The sequence below is a fragment of the Rhinoderma darwinii genome, unplaced genomic scaffold (assembly GCF_050947455.1).
Source record: "Rhinoderma darwinii isolate aRhiDar2 unplaced genomic scaffold, aRhiDar2.hap1 Scaffold_4236, whole genome shotgun sequence".
In the NCBI taxonomy this organism is placed as follows: Eukaryota; Metazoa; Chordata; class Amphibia; order Anura; family Rhinodermatidae; genus Rhinoderma; species Rhinoderma darwinii.
In genome coordinates this window covers 13,869-37,158 of record NW_027463782.1, presented here as the reverse complement: position 1 = coordinate 37,158, position 23,290 = coordinate 13,869, and the positions used below count along the sequence as shown (strand labels likewise).

The 23,290-nt window shown below is 47.7% G+C and overlaps 16 non-coding genes across 16 annotated transcripts; all 16 read left to right on the top strand.

Annotated features, from left to right (window-relative positions):
* Positions 1–326: 326 nt before the first annotated feature.
* On the top strand, positions 327–517 carry LOC142710388 (U2 spliceosomal RNA). Its single transcript, XR_012869440.1, has one exon. It is a non-coding gene; the product is annotated as a U2 spliceosomal RNA (small nuclear RNA).
* A 1,292-nt stretch (positions 518–1,809) lies between these two features.
* Positions 1,810–2,000, top strand: LOC142710387 (U2 spliceosomal RNA). The gene has a single exon (XR_012869439.1). It is a non-coding gene; the product is annotated as a U2 spliceosomal RNA (small nuclear RNA).
* Positions 2,001–3,292: 1,292 nt separating this feature from the next.
* LOC142710386 (U2 spliceosomal RNA) lies at positions 3,293–3,483 on the top strand. The gene has a single exon (XR_012869438.1). It is a non-coding gene; the product is annotated as a U2 spliceosomal RNA (small nuclear RNA).
* Positions 3,484–4,774: 1,291 nt separating this feature from the next.
* On the top strand, positions 4,775–4,965 carry LOC142710385 (U2 spliceosomal RNA). Its single transcript, XR_012869437.1, has one exon. It is a non-coding gene; the product is annotated as a U2 spliceosomal RNA (small nuclear RNA).
* A 1,300-nt stretch (positions 4,966–6,265) lies between these two features.
* LOC142710384 (U2 spliceosomal RNA) lies at positions 6,266–6,456 on the top strand. Its single transcript, XR_012869436.1, has one exon. It is a non-coding gene; the product is annotated as a U2 spliceosomal RNA (small nuclear RNA).
* A 1,304-nt stretch (positions 6,457–7,760) lies between these two features.
* LOC142710382 (U2 spliceosomal RNA) lies at positions 7,761–7,951 on the top strand. Its single transcript, XR_012869435.1, has one exon. It is a non-coding gene; the product is annotated as a U2 spliceosomal RNA (small nuclear RNA).
* A 1,273-nt stretch (positions 7,952–9,224) lies between these two features.
* Positions 9,225–9,415, top strand: LOC142710367 (U2 spliceosomal RNA). The gene has a single exon (XR_012869422.1). It is a non-coding gene; the product is annotated as a U2 spliceosomal RNA (small nuclear RNA).
* A 1,288-nt stretch (positions 9,416–10,703) lies between these two features.
* Positions 10,704–10,894, top strand: LOC142710381 (U2 spliceosomal RNA). The gene has a single exon (XR_012869434.1). It is a non-coding gene; the product is annotated as a U2 spliceosomal RNA (small nuclear RNA).
* Positions 10,895–12,194: 1,300 nt separating this feature from the next.
* LOC142710380 (U2 spliceosomal RNA) lies at positions 12,195–12,385 on the top strand. Its single transcript, XR_012869433.1, has one exon. It is a non-coding gene; the product is annotated as a U2 spliceosomal RNA (small nuclear RNA).
* A 1,288-nt stretch (positions 12,386–13,673) lies between these two features.
* Positions 13,674–13,864, top strand: LOC142710379 (U2 spliceosomal RNA). Its single transcript, XR_012869432.1, has one exon. It is a non-coding gene; the product is annotated as a U2 spliceosomal RNA (small nuclear RNA).
* Positions 13,865–15,156: 1,292 nt separating this feature from the next.
* LOC142710377 (U2 spliceosomal RNA) lies at positions 15,157–15,347 on the top strand. Its single transcript, XR_012869430.1, has one exon. It is a non-coding gene; the product is annotated as a U2 spliceosomal RNA (small nuclear RNA).
* A 1,292-nt stretch (positions 15,348–16,639) lies between these two features.
* Positions 16,640–16,830, top strand: LOC142710376 (U2 spliceosomal RNA). The gene has a single exon (XR_012869429.1). It is a non-coding gene; the product is annotated as a U2 spliceosomal RNA (small nuclear RNA).
* A 1,304-nt stretch (positions 16,831–18,134) lies between these two features.
* LOC142710375 (U2 spliceosomal RNA) lies at positions 18,135–18,325 on the top strand. Its single transcript, XR_012869428.1, has one exon. It is a non-coding gene; the product is annotated as a U2 spliceosomal RNA (small nuclear RNA).
* Positions 18,326–19,617: 1,292 nt separating this feature from the next.
* On the top strand, positions 19,618–19,808 carry LOC142710374 (U2 spliceosomal RNA). Its single transcript, XR_012869427.1, has one exon. It is a non-coding gene; the product is annotated as a U2 spliceosomal RNA (small nuclear RNA).
* A 1,288-nt stretch (positions 19,809–21,096) lies between these two features.
* On the top strand, positions 21,097–21,287 carry LOC142710373 (U2 spliceosomal RNA). The gene has a single exon (XR_012869426.1). It is a non-coding gene; the product is annotated as a U2 spliceosomal RNA (small nuclear RNA).
* A 1,296-nt stretch (positions 21,288–22,583) lies between these two features.
* On the top strand, positions 22,584–22,774 carry LOC142710371 (U2 spliceosomal RNA). Its single transcript, XR_012869425.1, has one exon. It is a non-coding gene; the product is annotated as a U2 spliceosomal RNA (small nuclear RNA).
* Positions 22,775–23,290: the final 516 nt, after the last annotated feature.

Below are 23,290 nucleotides of genomic sequence, written 5' to 3'. Positions count from 1 at the left end.
TGATACAAGGTGTGAAGGAACAAGGGGTGGCTGTGGGCATGCACTTGCTGCCGCTGCCAGTGTTTATCTGCATGGCAGCAGGGCATTTGGGCGTTGCCAGGAAGGCGTTTTTATGTAGATTCCTCCTCTTTCAGCACTGCATTGTGGTGCAAGCAAAAGAAGCAAATCCTGTCTGGCTTCCTCTCCGGCCTTTATTCACCTCCCGTGTAGCTGTGAGTGTGTGAGCCTGCAGGGCCCCATGGAATTGCCTAGAAGTAGGCTGAATCGCTGCAAGGGCTGAACAGCAGTATCGGGCAGGCTCGGGCAACGCGCGGCCCGTTCGGGTTATCGCTTCTCGGCCTTTTGGCTAAGATCAAGTGTAGTATCTGTTCTTATCAGTTTAATATCTGATACGTCCCCTATCTGGGGACCATATATTAAATGGATTTTTAGAACAGGGAGATGGAAATAGAGCTTGCTCTGTCCACTCCACGCATTGACCTGGTATTGCAGTATTTCCAGGACCGGTGCACCCTTTCCTTATGTGTTGACTAAAAGCAGATTCCAAAAGTGTTTTTTGTCTTTGCTATTGTTTCTGTCTTTCTGAAGGGATCTCCCCTTTTAATCCCATTATTTCAACACCTGTTGGACAATGCATGAGTGATAATGAGCTCATTGATTAAATGCAATTAATGAATAGATTGCCACCTCTTGTTGTGTGTCGTCTGTGTTTCTGTGTTTCCGGCATTTCACATTGGAACACCTCATTCACCTTCCTTGTCTTCTCTCCGCCCTCCCTTTTAGGTAAGTTAAAGAGCTGCACCTGAGCCAGCCACTGATTGATTGATTGATTGATTGATTGATTGATTGATTGATTGATTGATTGATTGATGCAGCACAACAGTCAAATAGTGGAGTGGAGTAGGGGAACAGCAAACAGCCAATAAAGCAGCCCGCCCGCTCGCCTGCCCGCCACAATGGACCTACCTGTGTACACTAGATGGATGTGATGGAATGTACTGTCGTCCCTACATTTCAAGAAGAAGTAAGAATTGCAGTTGCAACAAAGCCTTGCTTGCCTACAAAGAGAGCAGCAATTTGGATTTGTTACTATGTTACCTAGAAGAATAACAAACTGTGCAAGGATGGAGGTTGTAGGAGCAAGGAGAAGTTGTCTGTAAAGTTGGTGGATGCCTATTTTCCATTTTGCAGTCCCTTGTCTCCCTCTTGTGGCCTCCTGGAGGCAACTAGCTGTGCAAAAAAAAGACAGCCTGGCGGCCGGCTGTTGCAGTGTTGCCCTCTCAGGCAACACTGAGTGACTGACTGAGCCTCACCGTCTTATATAAAGTTCAGACGGAACTTTGCACGTGTCATAGTGGAGCCCTCAGGATTCCAGAGCCAGCTTTCTGACATCATAATGGGGCCTCAGAGATAAAAGCCTGGGCCCAGGCAGTGTTGGTCAGTGCTGCTCAGCAGGCAGCACTGGACTGGACTGGATTACAGCTGATACAAGGTGTGAAGGAACAAGGGGTGGCTGTGGGCATGCACTTGCTGCCGCTGCCAGTGTTTATCTGCATGGCAGCAGGGCATTTGGGCGTTGCCAGGAAGGCGTTTTTATGTAGATTCCTCCTCTTTCAGCACTGCATTGTGGTGCAAGCAAAAGAAGCAAATCCTGTCTGGCTTCCTCTCCGGCCTTTATTCACCTCCCGTGTAGCTGTGAGTGTGTGAGCCTGCAGGGCCCCATGGAATTGCCTAGAAGTAGGCTGAATCGCTGCAAGGGCTGAACAGCAGTATCGGGCAGGCTCGGGCAACGCGCGGCCCGTTCGGGTTATCGCTTCTCGGCCTTTTGGCTAAGATCAAGTGTAGTATCTGTTCTTATCAGTTTAATATCTGATACGTCCCCTATCTGGGGACCATATATTAAATGGATTTTTAGAACAGGGAGATGGAAATAGAGCTTGCTCTGTCCACTCCACGCATTGACCTGGTATTGCAGTATTTCCAGGACCGGTGCACCCTTTCCTTATGTGTTGACTAAAAGCAGATTCCAAAAGTGTTTTTTGTCTTTGCTATTGTTTCTGTCTTTCTGAAGGGATCTCCCCTTTTAATCCCATTATTTCAACACCTGTTGGACAATGCATGAGTGATAATGAGCTCATTGATTAAATGCAATTAATGAATAGATTGCCACCTCTTGTTGTGTGTCGTCTGTGTTTCTGTGTTTCCGGCATTTCACATTGGAACACCTCATTCACCTTCCTTGTCTTCTCTCCGCCCTCCCTTTTAGGTAAGTTAAAGAGCTGCACCTGAGCCAGCCACTGATTGATTGATTGATTGATTGATTGATTGATTGATTGATTGATTGATTGATTGATGCAGCACAACAGTCAAATAGTGGAGTGGAGTAGGGGAACAGCAAACAGCCAATAAAGCAGCCCGCCCGCTCGCCTGCCCGCCACAATGGACCTACCTGTGTACACTAGATGGATGTGATGGAATGTACTGTCGTCCCTACATTTCAAGAAGAAGTAAGAATTGCAGTTGCAACAAAGCCTTGCTTGCCTACAAAGAGAGCAGCAATTTGGATTTGTTACTATGTTACCTAGAAGAATAACAAACTGTGCAAGGATGGAGGTTGTAGGAGCAAGGAGAAGTTGTCTGTAAAGTTGGTGGATGCCTATTTTCCATTTTGCAGTCCCTTGTCTCCCTCTTGTGGCCTCCTGGAGGCAACTAGCTGTGCAAAAAAAAGACAGCCTGGCGGCCGGCTGTTGCAGTGTTGCCCTCTCAGGCAACACTGAGTGACTGACTGAGCCTCACCGTCTTATATAAAGTTCAGACGGAACTTTGCACGTGTCATAGTGGAGCCCTCAGGATTCCAGAGCCAGCTTTCTGACATCATAATGGGGCCTCAGAGATAAAAGCCTGGGCCCAGGCAGTGTTGGTCAGTGCTGCTCAGCAGGCAGCACTGGACTGGACTGGATTACAGCTGATACAAGGTGTGAAGGAACAAGGGGTGGCTGTGGGCATGCACTTGCTGCCGCTGCCAGTGTTTATCTGCATGGCAGCAGGGCATTTGGGCGTTGCCAGGAAGGCGTTTTTATGTAGATTCCTCCTCTTTCAGCACTGCATTGTGGTGCAAGCAAAAGAAGCAAATCCTGTCTGGCTTCCTCTCCGGCCTTTATTCACCTCCCGTGTAGCTGTGAGTGTGTGAGCCTGCAGGGCCCCATGGAATTGCCTAGAAGTAGGCTGAATCGCTGCAAGGGCTGAACAGCAGTATCGGGCAGGCTCGGGCAACGCGCGGCCCGTTCGGGTTATCGCTTCTCGGCCTTTTGGCTAAGATCAAGTGTAGTATCTGTTCTTATCAGTTTAATATCTGATACGTCCCCTATCTGGGGACCATATATTAAATGGATTTTTAGAACAGGGAGATGGAAATAGAGCTTGCTCTGTCCACTCCACGCATTGACCTGGTATTGCAGTATTTCCAGGACCGGTGCACCCTTTCCTTAGTGTTGACTAAAAGCAGATTCCAAAAGTGTTTTTTGTCTTTGCTATTGTTTCTGTCTTTCTGAAGGGATCTCCCCTTTTAATCCCATTATTTCAACACCTGTTGGACAATGCATGAGTGATAATGAGCTCATTGATTAAATGCAATTAATGAATAGATTGCCACCTCTTGTTGTGTGTCGTCTGTGTTTCTGTGTTTCCGGCATTTCACATTGGAACACCTCATTCACCTTCCTTGTCTTCTCTCCGCCCTCCCTTTTAGGTAAGTTAAAGAGCTGCACCTGAGCCAGCCACTGATTGATTGATTGATTGATTGATTGATTGATTGATTGATTGATTGATTGATTGATGCAGCACAACAGTCAAATAGTGGAGTGGAGTAGGGGAACAGCAAACAGCCAATAAAGCAGCCCGCCCGCTCGCCTGCCCGCCACAATGGACCTACCTGTGTACACTAGATGGATGTGATGGAATGTACTGTCGTCCCTACATTTCAAGAAGAAGTAAGAATTGCAGTTGCAACAAAGCCTTGCTTGCCTACAAAGAGAGCAGCAATTTGGATTTGTTACTATGTTACCTAGAAGAATAACAAACTGTGCAAGGATGGAGGTTGTAGGAGCAAGGAGAAGTTGTCTGTAAAGTTGGTGGATGCCTATTTTCCATTTTGCAGTCCCTTGTCTCCCTCTTGTGGCCTCCTGGAGGCAACTAGCTGTGCAAAAAAAAGACAGCCTGGCGGCCGGCTGTTGCAGTGTTGCCCTCTCAGGCAACACTGAGTGACTGACTGAGCCTCACCGTCTTATATAAAGTTCAGACGGAACTTTGCACGTGTCATAGTGGAGCCCTCAGGATTCCAGAGCCAGCTTTCTGACATCATAATGGGGCCTCAGAGATAAAAGCCTGGGCCCAGGCAGTGTTGGTCAGTGCTGCTCAGCAGGCAGCACTGGACTGGACTGGATTACAGCTGATACAAGGTGTGAAGGAACAAGGGGTGGCTGTGGGCATGCACTTGCTGCCGCTGCCAGTGTTTATCTGCATGGCAGCAGGGCATTTGGGCGTTGCCAGGAAGGCGTTTTTATGTAGATTCCTCCTCTTTCAGCACTGCATTGTGGTGCAAGCAAAAGAAGCAAATCCTGTCTGGCTTCCTCTCCGGCCTTTATTCACCTCCCGTGTAGCTGTGAGTGTGTGAGCCTGCAGGGCCCCATGGAATTGCCTAGAAGTAGGCTGAATCGCTGCAAGGGCTGAACAGCAGTATCGGGCAGGCTCGGGCAACGCGCGGCCCGTTCGGGTTATCGCTTCTCGGCCTTTTGGCTAAGATCAAGTGTAGTATCTGTTCTTATCAGTTTAATATCTGATACGTCCCCTATCTGGGGACCATATATTAAATGGATTTTTAGAACAGGGAGATGGAAATAGAGCTTGCTCTGTCCACTCCACGCATTGACCTGGTATTGCAGTATTTCCAGGACCGGTGCACCCTTTCCTTATGTGTTGACTAAAAGCAGATTCCAAAAGTGTTTTTTGTCTTTGCTATTGTTTCTGTCTTTCTGAAGGGATCTCCCCTTTTAATCCCATTATTTCAACACCTGTTGGACAATGCATGAGTGATAATGAGCTCATTGATTAAATGCAATTAATGAATAGATTGCCACCTCTTGTTGTGTGTCGTCTGTGTTTCTGTGTTTCCGGCATTTCACATTGGAACACCTCATTCACCTTCCTTGTCTTCTCTCCGCCCTCCCTTTTAGGTAAGTTAAAGAGCTGCACCTGAGCCAGCCACTGATTGATTGATTGATTGATTGATTGATTGATTGATTGATGATTGATTGATTGATTGATTGATGCAGCACAACAGTCAAATAGTGGAGTGGAGTAGGGGAACAGCAAACAGCCAATAAAGCAGCCCGCCCGCTCGCCTGCCCGCCACAATGGACCTACCTGTGTACACTAGATGGATGTGATGGAATGTACTGTCGTCCCTACATTTCAAGAAGAAGTAAGAATTGCAGTTGCAACAAAGCCTTGCTTGCCTACAAAGAGAGCAGCAATTTGGATTTGTTACTATGTTACCTAGAAGAATAACAAACTGTGCAAGGATGGAGGTTGTAGGAGCAAGGAGAAGTTGTCTGTAAAGTTGGTGGATGCCTATTTTCCATTTTGCAGTCCCTTGTCTCCCTCTTGTGGCCTCCTGGAGGCAACTAGCTGTGCAAAAAAAAGACAGCCTGGCGGCCGGCTGTTGCAGTGTTGCCCTCTCAGGCAACACTGAGTGACTGACTGAGCCTCACCGTCTTATATAAAGTTCAGACGGAACTTTGCACGTGTCATAGTGGAGCCCTCAGGATTCCAGAGCCAGCTTTCTGACATCATAATGGGGCCTCAGAGATAAAAGCCTGGGCCCAGGCAGTGTTGGTCAGTGCTGCTCAGCAGGCAGCACTGGACTGGACTGGATTACAGCTGATACAAGGTGTGAAGGAACAAGGGGTGGCTGTGGGCATGCACTTGCTGCCGCTGCCAGTGTTTATCTGCATGGCAGCAGGGCATTTGGGCGTTGCCAGGAAGGCGTTTTTATGTAGATTCCTCCTCTTTCAGCACTGCATTGTGGTGCAAGCAAAAGAAGCAAATCCTGTCTGGCTTCCTCTCTCGGCCTTTATTCACCTCCCGTGTAGCTGTGAGTGTGTGAGCCTGCAGGGCCCCATGGAATTGCCTAGAAGTAGGCTGAATCGCTGCAAGGGCTGAACAGCAGTATCGGGCAGGCTCGGGCAACGCGCGGCCCGTTCGGGTTATCGCTTCTCGGCCTTTTGGCTAAGATCAAGTGTAGTATCTGTTCTTATCAGTTTAATATCTGATACGTCCCCTATCTGGGGACCATATATTAAATGGATTTTTAGAACAGGGAGATGGAAATAGAGCTTGCTCTGTCCACTCCACGCATTGACCTGGTATTGCAGTATTTCCAGGACCGGTGCACCCTTTCCTTATGTGTTGACTAAAAGCAGATTCCAAAAGTGTTTTTTGTCTTTGCTATTGTTTCTGTCTTTCTGAAGGGATCTCCCCTTTTAATCCCATTATTTCAACACCTGTTGGACAATGCATGAGTGATAATGAGCTCATTGATTAAATGCAATTAATGAATAGATTGCCACCTCTTGTTGTGTGTCGTCTGTGTTTCTGTGTTTCCGGCATTTCACATTGGAACACCTCATTCACCTTCCTTGTCTTCTCTCCGCCCTCCCTTTTAGGTAAGTTAAAGAGCTGCACCTGAGCCAGCCACTGATTGATTGATTGATTGATTGATTGATTGATTGATTGATTGATTGATTGATTGATTGATTGATTGATGCAGCACAACAGTCAAATAGTGGAGTGGAGTAGGGGAACAGCAAACAGCCAATAAAGCAGCCCGCCCGCTCGCCTGCCCGCCACAATGGACCTACCTGTGTACACTAGATGGATGTGATGGAATGTACTGTCGTCCCTACATTTCAAGAAGAAGTAAGAATTGCAGTTGCAACAAAGCCTTGCTTGCCTACAAAGAGAGCAGCAATTTGGATTTGTTACTATGTTACCTAGAAGAATAACAAACTGTGCAAGGATGGAGGTTGTAGGAGCAAGGAGAAGTTGTCTGTAAAGTTGGTGGATGCCTATTTTCCATTTTGCAGTCCCTTGTCTCCCTCTTGTGGCCTCCTGGAGGCAACTAGCTGTGCAAAAAAAAGACAGCCTGGCGGCCGGCTGTTGCAGTGTTGCCCTCTCAGGCAACACTGAGTGACTGACTGAGCCTCACCGTCTTATATAAAGTTCAGACGGAACTTTGCACGTGTCATAGTGGAGCCCTCAGGATTCCAGAGCCAGCTTTCTGACATCATAATGGGGCCTCAGAGATAAAAGCCTGGGCCCAGGCAGTGTTGGTCAGTGCTGCTCAGCAGGCAGCACTGGACTGGACTGGATTACAGCTGATACAAGGTGTGAAGGAACAAGGGGTGGCTGTGGGCATGCACTTGCTGCCGCTGCCAGTGTTTATCTGCATGGCAGCAGGGCATTTGGGCGTTGCCAGGAAGGCGTTTTTATGTAGATTCCTCCTCTTTCAGCACTGCATTGTGGTGCAAGCAAAAGAAGCAAATCCTGTCTGGCTTCCTCTCCGGCCTTTATTCACCTCCCGTGTAGCTGTGAGTGTGTGAGCCTGCAGGGCCCCATGGAATTGCCTAGAAGTAGGCTGAATCGCTGCAAGGGCTGAACAGCAGTATCGGGCAGGCTCGGGCAACGCGCGGCCCGTTCGGGTTATCGCTTCTCGGCCTTTTGGCTAAGATCAAGTGTAGTATCTGTTCTTATCAGTTTAATATCTGATACGTCCCCTATCTGGGGACCATATATTAAATGGATTTTTAGAACAGGGAGATGGAAATAGAGCTTGCTCTGTCCACTCCACGCATTGACCTGGTATTGCAGTATTTCCAGGACCGGTGCACCCTTTCCTTATGTGTTGACTAAAAGCAGATTCCAAAAGTGTTTTTTGTCTTTGCTATTGTTTCTGTCTTTCTGAAGGGATCTCCCCTTTTAATCCCATTATTTCAACACCTGTTGGACAATGCATGAGTGATAATGAGCTCATTGATTAAATGCAATTAATGAATAGATTGCCACCTCTTGTTGTGTGTCGTCTGTGTTTCTGTGTTTCCGGCATTTCACATTGGAACACCTCATTCACCTTCCTTGTCTTCTCTCCGCCCTCCCTTTTAGGTAAGTTAAAGAGCTGCACCTGAGCCAGCCACTGATTGATTGATTGATTGATTGATTGATTGATTGATTGCAGCACAACAGTCAAATAGTGGAGTGGAGTAGGGGAACAGCAAACAGCCAATAAAGCAGCCCGCCCGCTCGCCTGCCCGCCACAATGGACCTACCTGTGTACACTAGATGGATGTGATGGAATGTACTGTCGTCCCTACATTTCAAGAAGAAGTAAGAATTGCAGTTGCAACAAAGCCTTGCTTGCCTACAAAGAGAGCAGCAATTTGGATTTGTTACTATGTTACCTAGAAGAATAACAAACTGTGCAAGGATGGAGGTTGTAGGAGCAAGGAGAAGTTGTCTGTAAAGTTGGTGGATGCCTATTTTCCATTTTGCAGTCCCTTGTCTCCCTCTTGTGGCCTCCTGGAGGCAACTAGCTGTGCAAAAAAAAGACAGCCTGGCGGCCGGCTGTTGCAGTGTTGCCCTCTCAGGCAACACTGAGTGACTGACTGAGCCTCACCGTCTTATATAAAGTTCAGACGGAACTTTGCACGTGTCATAGTGGAGCCCTCAGGATTCCAGAGCCAGCTTTCTGACATCATAATGGGGCCTCAGAGATAAAAGCCTGGGCCCAGGCAGTGTTGGTCAGTGCTGCTCAGCAGGCAGCACTGGACTGGACTGGATTACAGCTGATACAAGGTGTGAAGGAACAAGGGGTGGCTGTGGGCATGCACTTGCTGCCGCTGCCAGTGTTTATCTGCATGGCAGCAGGGCATTTGGGCGTTGCCAGGAAGGCGTTTTTATGTAGATTCCTCCTCTTTCAGCACTGCATTGTGGTGCAAGCAAAAGAAGCAAATCCTGTCTGGCTTCCTCTCCGGCCTTTATTCACCTCCCGTGTAGCTGTGAGTGTGTGAGCCTGCAGGGCCCCATGGAATTGCCTAGAAGTAGGCTGAATCGCTGCAAGGGCTGAACAGCAGTATCGGGCAGGCTCGGGCAACGCGCGGCCCGTTCGGGTTATCGCTTCTCGACCTTTTGGCTAAGATCAAGTGTAGTATCTGTTCTTATCAGTTTAATATCTGATACGTCCCCTATCTGGGGACCATATATTAAATGGATTTTTAGAACAGGGAGATGGAAATAGAGCTTGCTCTGTCCACTCCACGCATTGACCTGGTATTGCAGTATTTCCAGGACCGGTGCACCCTTTCCTTATGTGTTGACTAAAAGCAGATTCCAAAAGTGTTTTTTGTCTTTGCTATTGTTTCTGTCTTTCTGAAGGGATCTCCCCTTTTAATCCCATTATTTCAACACCTGTTGGACAATGCATGAGTGATAATGAGCTCATTGATTAAATGCAATTAATGAATAGATTGCCACCTCTTGTTGTGTGTCGTCTGTGTTTCTGTGTTTCCGGCATTTCACATTGGAACACCTCATTCACCTTCCTTGTCTTCTCTCCGCCCTCCCTTTTAGGTAAGTTAAAGAGCTGCACCTGAGCCAGCCACTGATTGATTGATTGATTGATTGATTGATTGATTGATTGATTGATTGATTGATGCAGCACAACAGTCAAATAGTGGAGTGGAGTAGGGGAACAGCAAACAGCCAATAAAGCAGCCCGCCCGCTCGCCTGCCCGCCACAATGGACCTACCTGTGTACACTAGATGGATGTGATGGAATGTACTGTCGTCCCTACATTTCAAGAAGAAGTAAGAATTGCAGTTGCAACAAAGCCTTGCTTGCCTACAAAGAGAGCAGCAATTTGGATTTGTTACTATGTTACCTAGAAGAATAACAAACTGTGCAAGGATGGAGGTTGTAGGAGCAAGGAGAAGTTGTCTGTAAAGTTGGTGGATGCCTATTTTCCATTTTGCAGTCCCTTGTCTCCCTCTTGTGGCCTCCTGGAGGCAACTAGCTGTGCAAAAAAAAGACAGCCTGGCGGCCGGCTGTTGCAGTGTTGCCCTCTCAGGCAACACTGAGTGACTGACTGAGCCTCACCGTCTTATATAAAGTTCAGACGGAACTTTGCACGTGTCATAGTGGAGCCCTCAGGATTCCAGAGCCAGCTTTCTGACATCATAATGGGGCCTCAGAGATAAAAGCCTGGGCCCAGGCAGTGTTGGTCAGTGCTGCTCAGCAGGCAGCACTGGACTGGACTGGATTACAGCTGATACAAGGTGTGAAGGAACAAGGGGTGGCTGTGGGCATGCACTTGCTGCCGCTGCCAGTATTTATCTGCATGGCAGCAGGGCATTTGGGCGTTGCCAGGAAGGCGTTTTTATGTAGATTCCTCCTCTTTCAGCACTGCATTGTGGTGCAAGCAAAAGAAGCAAATCCTGTCTGGCTTCCTCTCCGGCCTTTATTCACCTCCCGTGTAGCTGTGAGTGTGTGAGCCTGCAGGGCCCCATGGAATTGCCTAGAAGTAGGCTGAATCGCTGCAAGGGCTGAACAGCAGTATCGGGCAGGCTCGGGCAACGCGCGGCCCGTTCGGGTTATCGCTTCTCGGCCTTTTGGCTAAGATCAAGTGTAGTATCTGTTCTTATCAGTTTAATATCTGATACGTCCCCTATCTGGGGACCATATATTAAATGGATTTTTAGAACAGGGAGATGGAAATAGAGCTTGCTCTGTCCACTCCACGCATTGACCTGGTATTGCAGTATTTCCAGGACCGGTGCACCCTTTCCTTATGTGTTGACTAAAAGCAGATTCCAAAAGTGTTTTTTGTCTTTGCTATTGTTTCTGTCTTTCTGAAGGGATCTCCCCTTTTAATCCCATTATTTCAACACCTGTTGGACAATGCATGAGTGATAATGAGCTCATTGATTAAATGCAATTAATGAATAGATTGCCACCTCTTGTTGTGTGTCGTCTGTGTTTCTGTGTTTCCGGCATTTCACATTGGAACACCTCATTCACCTTCCTTGTCTTCTCTCCGCCCTCCCTTTTAGGTAAGTTAAAGAGCTGCACCTGAGCCAGCCACTGATTGATTGATTGATTGATTGATTGATTGATTGATTGATTGATTGATTGATTGATTGATTGATGCAGCACAACAGTCAAATAGTGGAGTGGAGTAGGGGAACAGCAAACAGCCAATAAAGCAGCCCGCCCGCTCGCCTGCCCGCCACAATGGACCTACCTGTGTACACTAGATGGATGTGATGGAATGTACTGTCGTCCCTACATTTCAAGAAGAAGTAAGAATTGCAGTTGCAACAAAGCCTTGCTTGCCTACAAAGAGAGCAGCAATTTGGATTTGTTACTATGTTACCTAGAAGAATAACAAACTGTGCAAGGATGGAGGTTGTAGGAGCAAGGAGAAGTTGTCTGTAAAGTTGGTGGATGCCTATTTTCCATTTTGCAGTCCCTTGTCTCCCTCTTGTGGCCTCCTGGAGGCAACTAGCTGTGCAAAAAAAAGACAGCCTGGCGGCCGGCTGTTGCAGTGTTGCCCTCTCAGGCAACACTGAGTGACTGACTGAGCCTCACCGTCTTATATAAAGTTCAGACGGAACTTTGCACGTGTCATAGTGGAGCCCTCAGGATTCCAGAGCCAGCTTTCTGACATCATAATGGGGCCTCAGAGATAAAAGCCTGGGCCCAGGCAGTGTTGGTCAGTGCTGCTCAGCAGGCAGCACTGGACTGGACTGGATTACAGCTGATACAAGGTGTGAAGGAACAAGGGGTGGCTGTGGGCATGCACTTGCTGCCGCTGCCAGTATTTATCTGCATGGCAGCAGGGCATTTGGGCGTTGCCAGGAAGGCGTTTTTATGTAGATTCCTCCTCTTTCAGCACTGCATTGTGGTGCAAGCAAAAGAAGCAAATCCTGTCTGGCTTCCTCTCCGGCCTTTATTCACCTCCCGTGTAGCTGTGAGTGTGTGAGCCTGCAGGGCCCCATGGAATTGCCTAGAAGTAGGCTGAATCGCTGCAAGGGCTGAACAGCAGTATCGGGCAGGCTCGGGCAACGCGCGGCCCGTTCGGGTTATCGCTTCTCGGCCTTTTGGCTAAGATCAAGTGTAGTATCTGTTCTTATCAGTTTAATATCTGATACGTCCCCTATCTGGGGACCATATATTAAATGGATTTTTAGAACAGGGAGATGGAAATAGAGCTTGCTCTGTCCACTCCACGCATTGACCTGGTATTGCAGTATTTCCAGGACCGGTGCACCCTTTCCTTATGTGTTGACTAAAAGCAGATTCCAAAAGTGTTTTTTGTCTTTGCTATTGTTTCTGTCTTTCTGAAGGGATCTCCCCTTTTAATCCCATTATTTCAACACCTGTTGGACAATGCATGAGTGATAATGAGCTCATTGATTAAATGCAATTAATGAATAGATTGCCACCTCTTGTTGTGTGTCGTCTGTGTTTCTGTGTTTCCGGCATTTCACATTGGAACACCTCATTCACCTTCCTTGTCTTCTCTCCGCCCTCCCTTTTAGGTAAGTTAAAGAGCTGCACCTGAGCCAGCCACTGATTGATTGATTGATTGATTGATTGATTGATTGATTGATTGATTGATTGATGCAGCACAACAGTCAAATAGTGGAGTGGAGTAGGGGAACAGCAAACAGCCAATAAAGCAGCCCGCCCGCTCGCCTGCCCGCCACAATGGACCTACCTGTGTACACTAGATGGATGTGATGGAATGTACTGTCGTCCCTACATTTCAAGAAGAAGTAAGAATTGCAGTTGCAACAAAGCCTTGCTTGCCTACAAAGAGAGCAGCAATTTGGATTTGTTACTATGTTACCTAGAAGAATAACAAACTGTGCAAGGATGGAGGTTGTAGGAGCAAGGAGAAGTTGTCTGTAAAGTTGGTGGATGCCTATTTTCCATTTTGCAGTCCCTTGTCTCCCTCTTGTGGCCTCCTGGAGGCAACTAGCTGTGCAAAAAAAAGACAGCCTGGCGGCCGGCTGTTGCAGTGTTGCCCTCTCAGGCAACACTGAGTGACTGACTGAGCCTCACCGTCTTATATAAAGTTCAGACGGAACTTTGCACGTGTCATAGTGGAGCCCTCAGGATTCCAGAGCCAGCTTTCTGACATCATAATGGGGCCTCAGAGATAAAAGCCTGGGCCCAGGCAGTGTTGGTCAGTGCTGCTCAGCAGGCAGCACTGGACTGGACTGGATTACAGCTGATACAAGGTGTGAAGGAACAAGGGGTGGCTGTGGGCATGCACTTGCTGCCGCTGCCAGTGTTTATCTGCATGGCAGCAGGGCATTTGGGCGTTGCCAGGAAGGCGTTTTTATGTAGATTCCTCCTCTTTCAGCACTGCATTGTGGTGCAAGCAAAAGAAGCAAATCCTGTCTGGCTTCCTCTCCGGCCTTTATTCACCTCCCGTGTAGCTGTGAGTGTGTGAGCCTGCAGGGCCCCATGGAATTGCCTAGAAGTAGGCTGAATCGCTGCAAGGGCTGAACAGCAGTATCGGGCAGGCTCGGGCAACGCGCGGCCCGTTCGGGTTATCGCTTCTCGGCCTTTTGGCTAAGATCAAGTGTAGTATCTGTTCTTATCAGTTTAATATCTGATACGTCCCCTATCTGGGGACCATATATTAAATGGATTTTTAGAACAGGGAGATGGAAATAGAGCTTGCTCTGTCCACTCCACGCATTGACCTGGTATTGCAGTATTTCCAGGACCGGTGCACCCTTTCCTTATGTGTTGACTAAAAGCAGATTCCAAAAGTGTTTTTTGTCTTTGCTATTGTTTCTGTCTTTCTGAAGGGATCTCCCCTTTTAATCCCATTATTTCAACACCTGTTGGACAATGCATGAGTGATAATGAGCTCATTGATTAAATGCAATTAATGAATAGATTGCCACCTCTTGTTGTGTGTCGTCTGTGTTTCTGTGTTTCCGGCATTTCACATTGGAACACCTCATTCACCTTCCTTGTCTTCTCTCCGCCCTCCCTTTTAGGTAAGTTAAAGAGCTGCACCTGAGCCAGCCACTGATTGATTGATTGATTGATTGATTGATTGATTGATTGATTGATTGATTGATTGATGCAGCACAACAGTCAAATAGTGGAGTGGAGTAGGGGAACAGCAAACAGCCAATAAAGCAGCCCGCCCGCTCGCCTGCCCGCCACAATGGACCTACCTGTGTACACTAGATGGATGTGATGGAATGTACTGTCGTCCCTACATTTCAAGAAGAAGTAAGAATTGCAGTTGCAACAAAGCCTTGCTTGCCTACAAAGAGAGCAGCAATTTGGATTTGTTACTATGTTACCTAGAAGAATAACAAACTGTGCAAGGATGGAGGTTGTAGGAGCAAGGAGAAGTTGTCTGTAAAGTTGGTGGATGCCTATTTTCCATTTTGCAGTCCCTTGTCTCCCTCTTGTGGCCTCCTGGAGGCAACTAGCTGTGCAAAAAAAAGACAGCCTGGCGGCCGGCTGTTGCAGTGTTGCCCTCTCAGGCAACACTGAGTGACTGACTGAGCCTCACCGTCTTATATAAAGTTCAGACGGAACTTTGCACGTGTCATAGTGGAGCCCTCAGGATTCCAGAGCCAGCTTTCTGACATCATAATGGGGCCTCAGAGATAAAAGCCTGGGCCCAGGCAGTGTTGGTCAGTGCTGCTCAGCAGGCAGCACTGGACTGGACTGGATTACAGCTGATACAAGGTGTGAAGGAACAAGGGGTGGCTGTGGGCATGCACTTGCTGCCGCTGCCAGTGTTTATCTGCATGGCAGCAGGGCATTTGGGCGTTGCCAGGAAGGCGTTTTTATGTAGATTCCTCCTCTTTCAGCACTGCATTGTGGTGCAAGCAAAAGAAGCAAATCCTGTCTGGCTTCCTCTCCGGCCTTTATTCACCTCCCGTGTAGCTGTGAGTGTGTGAGCCTGCAGGGCCCCATGGAATTGCCTAGAAGTAGGCTGAATCGCTGCAAGGGCTGAACAGCAGTATCGGGCAGGCTCGGGCAACGCGCGGCCCGTTCGGGTTATCGCTTCTCGGCCTTTTGGCTAAGATCAAGTGTAGTATCTGTTCTTATCAGTTTAATATCTGATACGTCCCCTATCTGGGGACCATATATTAAATGGATTTTTAGAACAGGGAGATGGAAATAGAGCTTGCTCTGTCCACTCCACGCATTGACCTGGTATTGCAGTATTTCCAGGACCGGTGCACCCTTTCCTTATGTGTTGACTAAAAGCAGATTCCAAAAGTGTTTTTTGTCTTTGCTATTGTTTCTGTCTTTCTGAAGGGATCTCCCCTTTTAATCCCATTATTTCAACACCTGTTGGACAATGCATGAGTGATAATGAGCTCATTGATTAAATGCAATTAATGAATAGATTGCCACCTCTTGTTGTGTGTCGTCTGTGTTTCTGTGTTTCCGGCATTTCACATTGGAACACCTCATTCACCTTCCTTGTCTTCTCTCCGCCCTCCCTTTTAGGTAAGTTAAAGAGCTGCACCTGAGCCAGCCACTGATTGATTGATTGATTGATTGATTGATTGATTGATTGATTGATTGATTGATTGATGCAGCACAACAGTCAAATAGTGGAGTGGAGTAGGGGAACAGCAAACAGCCAATAAAGCAGCCCGCCCGCTCGCCTGCCCGCCACAATGGACCTACCTGTGTACACTAGATGGATGTGATGGAATGTACTGTCGTCCCTACATTTCAAGAAGAAGTAAGAATTGCAGTTGCAACAAAGCCTTGCTTGCCTACAAAGAGAGCAGCAATTTGGATTTGTTACTATGTTACCTAGAAGAATAACAAACTGTGCAAGGATGGAGGTTGTAGGAGCAAGGAGAAGTTGTCTGTAAAGTTGGTGGATGCCTATTTTCCATTTTGCAGTCCCTTGTCTCCCTCTTGTGGCCTCCTGGAGGCAACTAGCTGTGCAAAAAAAAGACAGCCTGGCGGCCGGCTGTTGCAGTGTTGCCCTCTCAGGCAACACTGAGTGACTGACTGAGCCTCACCGTCTTATATAAAGTTCAGACGGAACTTTGCACGTGTCATAGTGGAGCCCTCAGGATTCCAGAGCCAGCTTTCTGACATCATAATGGGGCCTCAGAGATAAAAGCCTGGGCCCAGGCAGTGTTGGTCAGTGCTGCTCAGCAGGCAGCACTGGACTGGACTGGATTACAGCTGATACAAGGTGTGAAGGAACAAGGGGTGGCTGTGGGCATGCACTTGCTGCCGCTGCCAGTGTTTATCTGCATGGCAGCAGGGCATTTGGGCGTTGCCAGGAAGGCGTTTTTATGTAGATTCCTCCTCTTTCAGCACTGCATTGTGGTGCAAGCAAAAGAAGCAAATCCTGTCTGGCTTCCTCTCCGGCCTTTATTCACCTCCCGTGTAGCTGTGAGTGTGTGAGCCTGCAGGGCCCCATGGAATTGCCTAGAAGTAGGCTGAATCGCTGCAAGGGCTGAACAGCAGTATCGGGCAGGCTCGGGCAACGCGCGGCCCGTTCGGGTTATCGCTTCTCGGCCTTTTGGCTAAGATCAAGTGTAGTATCTGTTCTTATCAGTTTAATATCTGATACGTCCCCTATCTGGGGACCATATATTAAATGGATTTTTAGAACAGGGAGATGGAAATAGAGCTTGCTCTGTCCACTCCACGCATTGACCTGGTATTGCAGTATTTCCAGGACCGGTGCACCCTTTCCTTATGTGTTGACTAAAAGCAGATTCCAAAAGTGTTTTTTGTCTTTGCTATTGTTTCTGTCTTTCTGAAGGGATCTCCCCTTTTAATCCCATTATTTCAACACCTGTTGGACAATGCATGAGTGATAATGAGCTCATTGATTAAATGCAATTAATGAATAGATTGCCACCTCTTGTTGTGTGTCGTCTGTGTTTCTGTGTTTCCGGCATTTCACATTGGAACACCTCATTCACCTTCCTTGTCTTCTCTCCGCCCTCCCTTTTAGGTAAGTTAAAGAGCTGCACCTGAGCCAGCCACTGATTGATTGATTGATTGATTGATTGATTGATTGATTGATTGATTGATTGATTGATTGATTGATTGATGCAGCACAACAGTCAAATAGTGGAGTGGAGTAGGGGAACAGCAAACAGCCAATAAAGCAGCCCGCCCGCTCGCCTGCCCGCCACAATGGACCTACCTGTGTACACTAGATGGATGTGATGGAATGTACTGTCGTCCCTACATTTCAAGAAGAAGTAAGAATTGCAGTTGCAACAAAGCCTTGCTTGCCTACAAAGAGAGCAGCAATTTGGATTTGTTACTATGTTACCTAGAAGAATAACAAACTGTGCAAGGATGGAGGTTGTAGGAGCAAGGAGAAGTTGTCTGTAAAGTTGGTGGATGCCTATTTTCCATTTTGCAGTCCCTTGTCTCCCTCTTGTGGCCTCCTGGAGGCAACTAGCTGTGCAAAAAAAAGACAGCCTGGCGGCCGGCTGTTGCAGTGTTGCCCTCTCAGGCAACACTGAGTGACTGACTGAGCCTCACCGTCTTATATAAAGTTCAGACGGAACTTTGCACGTGTCATAGTGGAGCCCTCAGGATTCCAGAGCCAGCTTTCTGACATCATAATGGGGCCTCAGAGATAAAAGCCTGGGCCCAGGCAGTGTTGGTCAGTGCTGCTCAGCAGGCAGCACTGGACTGGACTGGATTACAGCTGATACAAGGTGTGAAGGAACAAGGGGTGGCTGTGGGCATGCACTTGCTGCCGCTGCCAGTGTTTATCTGCATGGCAGCAGGGCATTTGGGCGTTGCCAGGAAGGCGTTTTTATGTAGATTCCTCCTCTTTCAGCACTGCATTGTGGTGCAAGCAAAAGAAGCAAATCCTGTCTGGCTTCCTCTCCGGCCTTTATTCACCTCCCGTGTAGCTGTGAGTGTGTGAGCCTGCAGGGCCCCATGGAATTGCCTAGAAGTAGGCTGAATCGCTGCAAGGGCTGAACAGCAGTATCGGGCAGGCTCGGGCAACGCGCGGCCCGTTCGGGTTATCGCTTCTCGGCCTTTTGGCTAAGATCAAGTGTAGTATCTGTTCTTATCAGTTTAATATCTGATACGTCCCCTATCTGGGGACCATATATTAAATGGATTTTTAGAACAGGGAGATGGAAATAGAGCTTGCTCTGTCCACTCCACGCATTGACCTGGTATTGCAGTATTTCCAGGACCGGTGCACCCTTTCCTTATGTGTTGACTAAAAGCAGATTCCAAAAGTGTTTTTTGTCTTTGCTATTGTTTCTGTCTTTCTGAAGGGATCTCCCCTTTTAATCCCATTATTTCAACACCTGTTGGACAATGCATGAGTGATAATGAGCTCATTGATTAAATGCAATTAATGAATAGATTGCCACCTCTTGTTGTGTGTCGTCTGTGTTTCTGTGTTTCCGGCATTTCACATTGGAACACCTCATTCACCTTCCTTGTCTTCTCTCCGCCCTCCCTTTTAGGTAAGTTAAAGAGCTGCACCTGAGCCAGCCACTGATTGATTGATTGATTGATTGATTGATTGATTGATTGATTGATTGATTGATTGATGCAGCACAACAGTCAAATAGTGGAGTGGAGTAGGGGAACAGCAAACAGCCAATAAAGCAGCCCGCCCGCTCGCCTGCCCGCCACAATGGACCTACCTGTGTACACTAGATGGATGTGATGGAATGTACTGTCGTCCCTACATTTCAAGAAGAAGTAAGAATTGCAGTTGCAACAAAGCCTTGCTTGCCTACAAAGAGAGCAGCAATTTGGATTTGTTACTATGTTACCTAGAAGAATAACAAACTGTGCAAGGATGGAGGTTGTAGGAGCAAGGAGAAGTTGTCTGTAAAGTTGGTGGATGCCTATTTTCCATTTTGCAGTCCCTTGTCTCCCTCTTGTGGCCTCCTGGAGGCAACTAGCTGTGCAAAAAAAAGACAGCCTGGCGGCCGGCTGTTGCAGTGTTGCCCTCTCAGGCAACACTGAGTGACTGACTGAGCCTCACCGCCTTATATAAAGTTCAGACGGAACTTTGCACGTGTCATAGTGGAGCCCTCAGGATTCCAGAGCCAGCTTTCTGACATCATAATGGGGCCTCAGAGATAAAAGCCTGGGCCCAGGCAGTGTTGGTCAGTGCTGCTCAGCAGGCAGCACTGGACTGGACTGGATTACAGCTGATACAAGGTGTGAAGGAACAAGGGGTGGCTGTGGGCATGCACTTGCTGCCGCTGCCAGTGTTTATCTGCATGGCAGCAGGGCATTTGGGCGTTGCCAGGAAGGCGTTTTTATGTAGATTCCTCCTCTTTCAGCACTGCATTGTGGTGCAAGCAAAAGAAGCAAATCCTGTCTGGCTTCCTCTCCGGCCTTTATTCACCTCCCGTGTAGCTGTGAGTGTGTGAGCCTGCAGGGCCCCATGGAATTGCCTAGAAGTAGGCTGAATCGCTGCAAGGGCTGAACAGCAGTATCGGGCAGGCTCGGGCAACGCGCGGCCCGTTCGGGTTATCGCTTCTCGGCCTTTTGGCTAAGATCAAGTGTAGTATCTGTTCTTATCAGTTTAATATCTGATACGTCCCCTATCTGGGGACCATATATTAAATGGATTTTTAGAACAGGGAGATGGAAATAGAGCTTGCTCTGTCCACTCCACGCATTGACCTGGTATTGCAGTATTTCCAGGACCGGTGCACCCTTTCCTTATGTGTTGACTAAAAGCAGATTCCAAAAGTGTTTTTTGTCTTTGCTATTGTTTCTGTCTTTCTGAAGGGATCTCCCCTTTTAATCCCATTATTTCAACACCTGTTGGACAATGCATGAGTGATAATGAGCTCATTGATTAAATGCAATTAATGAATAGATTGCCACCTCTTGTTGTGTGTCGTCTGTGTTTCTGTGTTTCCGGCATTTCACATTGGAACACCTCATTCACCTTCCTTGTCTTCTCTCCGCCCTCCCTTTTAGGTAAGTTAAAGAGCTGCACCTGAGCCAGCCACTGATTGATTGATTGATTGATTGATTGATTGATTGATTGATTGATTGATTGATGCAGCACAACAGTCAAATAGTGGAGTGGAGTAGGGGAACAGCAAACAGCCAATAAAGCAGCCCGCCCGCTCGCCTGCCCGCCACAATGGACCTACCTGTGTACACTAGATGGATGTGATGGAATGTACTGTCGTCCCTACATTTCAAGAAGAAGTAAGAATTGCAGTTGCAACAAAGCCTTGCTTGCCTACAAAGAGAGCAGCAATTTGGATTTGTTACTATGTTACCTAGAAGAATAACAAACTGTGCAAGGATGGAGGTTGTAGGAGCAAGGAGAAGTTGTCTGTAAAGTTGGTGGATGCCTATTTTCCATTTTGCAGTCCCTTGTCTCCCTCTTGTGGCCTCCTGGAGGCAACTAGCTGTGCAAAAAAAAGACAGCCTGGCGGCCGGCTGTTGCAGTGTTGCCCTCTCAGGCAACACTGAGTGACTGACTGAGCCTCACCGTCTTATATAAAGTTCAGACGGAACTTTGCACGTGTCATAGTGGAGCCCTCAGGATTCCAGAGCCAGCTTTCTGACATCATAATGGGGCCTCAGAGATAAAAGCCTGGGCCCAGGCAGTGTTGGTCAGTGCTGCTCAGCAGGCAGCACTGGACTGGACTGGATTACAGCTGATACAAGGTGTGAAGGAACAAGGGGTGGCTGTGGGCATGCACTTGCTGCCGCTGCCAGTGTTTATCTGCATGGCAGCAGGGCATTTGGGCGTTGCCAGGAAGGCGTTTTTATGTAGATTCCTCCTCTTTCAGCACTGCATTGTGGTGCAAGCAAAAGAAGCAAATCCTGTCTGGCTTCCTCTCCGGCCTTTATTCACCACCCGTGTAGCTGTGAGTGTGTGAGCCTGCAGGGCCCCATGGAATTGCCTAGAAGTAGGCTGAATCGCTGCAAGGGCTGAACAGCAGTATCGGGCAGGCTCGGGCAACGCGCGGCCCGTTCGGGTTATCGCTTCTCGGCCTTTTGGCTAAGATCAAGTGTAGTATCTGTTCTTATCAGTTTAATATCTGATACGTCCCCTATCTGGGGACCATATATTAAATGGATTTTTAGAACAGGGAGATGGAAATAGAGCTTGCTCTGTCCACTCCACGCATTGACCTGGTATTGCAGTATTTCCAGGACCGGTGCACCCTTTCCTTATGTGTTGACTAAAAGCAGATTCCAAAAGTGTTTTTTGTCTTTGCTATTGTTTCTGTCTTTCTGAAGGGATCTCCCCTTTTAATCCCATTATTTCAACACCTGTTGGACAATGCATGAGTGATAATGAGCTCATTGATTAAATGCAATTAATGAATAGATTGCCACCTCTTGTTGTGTGTCGTCTGTGTTTCTGTGTTTCCGGCATTTCACATTGGAACACCTCATTCACCTTCCTTGTCTTCTCTCCGCCCTCCCTTTTAGGTAAGTTAAAGAGCTGCACCTGAGCCAGCCACTGATTGATTGATTGATTGATTGATTGATTGATTGATTGATTGATTGATTGATTGATTGATGCAGCACAACAGTCAAATAGTGGAGTGGAGTAGGGGAACAGCAAACAGCCAATAAAGCAGCCCGCCCGCTCGCCTGCCCGCCACAATGGACCTACCTGTGTACACTAGATGGATGTGATGAAATGTACTGTCGTCCCTACATTTCAAGAAGAAGTAAGAATTGCAGTTGCAACAAAGCCTTGCTTGCCTACAAAGAGAGCAGCAATTTGGATTTGTTACTATGTTACCTAGAAGAATAACAAACTGTGCAAGGATGGAGGTTGTAGGAGCAAGGAGAAGTTGTCTGTAAAGTTGGTGGATGCCTATTTTCCATTTTGCAGTCCCTTGTCTCCCTCTTGTGGCCTCCTGGAGGCAACTAGCTGTGCAAAAAAAAGACAGCCTGGCGGCCGGCTGTTGCAGTGTTGCCCTCTCAGGCAACACTGAGTGACTGACTGAGCCTCACCGTCTTATATAAAGTTCAGACGGAACTTTGCACGTGTCATAGTGGAGCCCTCAGGATTCCAGAGCCAGCTTTCTGACATCATAATGGGGCCTCAGAGATAAAAGCCTGGGCCCAGGCAGTGTTGGTCAGTGCTGCTCAGCAGGCAGCACTGGACTGGACTGGATTACAGCTGATACAAGGTGTGAAGGAACAAGGGGTGGCTGTGGGCATGCACTTGCTGCCGCTGCCAGTGTTTATCTGCATGGCAGCAGGGCATTTGGGCGTTGCCAGGAAGGCGTTTTTATGTAGATTCCTCCTCTTTCAGCACTGCATTGTGGTGCAAGCAAAAGAAGCAAATCCTGTCTGGCTTCCTCTCCGGCCTTTATTCACCTCCCGTGTAGCTGTGAGTGTGTGAGCCTGCAGGGCCCCATGGAATTGCCTAGAAGTAGGCTGAATCGCTGCAAGGGCTGAACAGCAGTATCGGGCAGGCTCGGGCAACGCGCGGCCCGTTCGGGTTATCGCTTCTCGGCCTTTTGGCTAAGATCAAGTGTAGTATCTGTTCTTATCAGTTTAATATCTGATACGTCCCCTATCTGGGGACCATATATTAAATGGATTTTTAGAACAGGGAGATGGAAATAGAGCTTGCTCTGTCCACTCCACGCATTGACCTGGTATTGCAGTATTTCCAGGACCGGTGCACCCTTTCCTTATGTGTTGACTAAAAGCAGATTCCAAAAGTGTTTTTTGTCTTTGCTATTGTTTCTGTCTTTCTGAAGGGATCTCCCCTTTTAATCCCATTATTTCAACACCTGTTGGACAATGCATGAGTGATAATGAGCTCATTGATTAAATGCAATTAATGAATAGATTGCCACCTCTTGTTGTGTGTCGTCTGTGTTTCTGTGTTTCCGGCATTTCACATTGGAACACCTCATTCACCTTCCTTGTCTTCTCTCCGCCCTCCCTTTTAGGTAAGTTAAAGAGCTGCACCTGAGCCAGCCACTGATTGATTGATTGATTGATTGATTGATTGATTGATTGATGCAGCACAACAGTCAAATAGTGGAGTGGAGTAGGGTACAGCAAACAGCCAATAAAGCAGCCTGCCCGCTCGCCTGCCCGCCACAATGGACCTACCTGTGTACACTAGATGGATGTGATGGAATGTACTGTCGTCCCTACATTTCAAGAAGAAGTAAGAATTGCAGTTGCAACAAAGCC